The sequence below is a fragment of the Sinohyriopsis cumingii genome, chromosome 12, assembly GCF_028554795.1.
Source record: "Sinohyriopsis cumingii isolate HCF-2022 chromosome 12, ASM2855479v2, whole genome shotgun sequence".
NCBI classification, from domain to species: domain Eukaryota; kingdom Metazoa; phylum Mollusca; class Bivalvia; order Unionida; family Unionidae; genus Sinohyriopsis; species Sinohyriopsis cumingii.
The window spans coordinates 60,158,090-60,159,659 of record NC_142972.1 but is presented as its reverse complement, the minus strand read 5'-3'; positions in this window follow the sequence as shown (position 1 = coordinate 60,159,659).

The window sequence follows — 1,570 nt, the reverse complement described above, 5'->3', positions numbered from 1 at the left end:
ACGGAAACTCAGAAAACGATCCAATGGGGTGCACCAGCAGGGGAGACCGCCCAAGGGAACCCGGACTTACTTTCAGAAGAGGTGAATTGGGATTTTGTCGATTTTCTCTCCTCGCAAGAATTTGTTCCGGAACCTTCGTTACCTTCTTCATTACCGCAAGTGGAGAATTTTAGACAGAGACAGAAAGAAGAATTGGAGAAATTTATACAACGACAAAAGGAAGCGGAACAGGCTTTTCTCTTACAGCAACAGCAACAAGAAGAAGAGGTAAGAAAAAAACAACAGCAAGAAGAAGTAGCAGCAAAGAAACAAGAGGGTGAAAATCAAACGGTCACGGTACTGTTGGACATTTTAGCGGAGTTAAGAAGTCTGAAACAAATGTATCAGACTTCTTTATCACGACCGAAGAGAATACGACCTTCCCGAGCTAAACACGTCAACCCTGTGACTAAGCCTACCGTACCACCCTTAGTGATTTCAACCCAATCATTATCATCATTACGCAGTCCAGAAGTAGGCCTTGGCCGTGGCAAAGGCTTAAGACAGTTAAAATTGATTGCTTAAACTCACCCCTACATCGTAAAGAAAAAAGGCCCTTTTCAGGGCCACCCACATTTCTCGAAAAGAAATACAATTTCAATTTGCCAATAACTCAAAAATAAACCCCACCCATGTTACCCTTATAGTACGTGTCTGTGTATGAGTGCGTGAGTGTAGCTTCTTATTTTAAAATCAAAACTCAAAGACTCTTACCTTATATCATTCATTTATTCTTTTCTCCATTTTTTACAATCCAATTCACAATTCACAACACAACACTTTAATAAAAAGTTCATTGATTTCTTCTTTTCTCCTTGTTTAGTCTCTCTGTTTTTTGAATTTCTTCACCGTCACACTCTTTTCCTCTTCTTCCTCTTCGCTTTCTTCCCTTCTTTTTTTCTCCTGTTTCTTTTTCTTCACCTGTCTTCTTTCTTCCTCAGAAGAATCCCTCTCTTCCTCTGAAGAATTCCTCTCTTCTTCTGAAGAATCCTTCTTTTCTTCTGACTCCTCTTGTTTCTTTTTTGGGCAATCTGGAGACCAATGTCCTTTTTCTTTACAATAATAACAGGTATCTTTACTTTTGTCTTTTTTAGCTCCTGTTTTTTGACGGTCTGGACACTCTGAAGACCAATGCCCTTTCTTCTGACAGATATAGCAAGTATCTTGACTTTTATCTCGAAAGGAAGGAGAGTAGTCCGTAGGCTGGTCTGAAGAGAATTTTCTAATGACCCCTCGCAAAGCTCTGACGAAACGTTCCATCTGGTTAGTCTCTTCCATCGTTGTGCTCGGCTTGAGAGTGAAATGAATAGTGAAAGGATAAGACACACACCCTTTTATATACGCTGGTCTGCTATGACTATAAAGTAGCTCATGGTGTTTGAACTTGAGTCATTTGACTTTTTGCTTTCAAGATGAAACGATCCCATTCATTCGAGAAGAAAGAAGAAAGTAAGAGGCAGAAACGTGATCTATCGCCTCGAACCAGGGCTGAAATATTGGCACAAATTCATGCCAGTGATTTTGAAGAGGA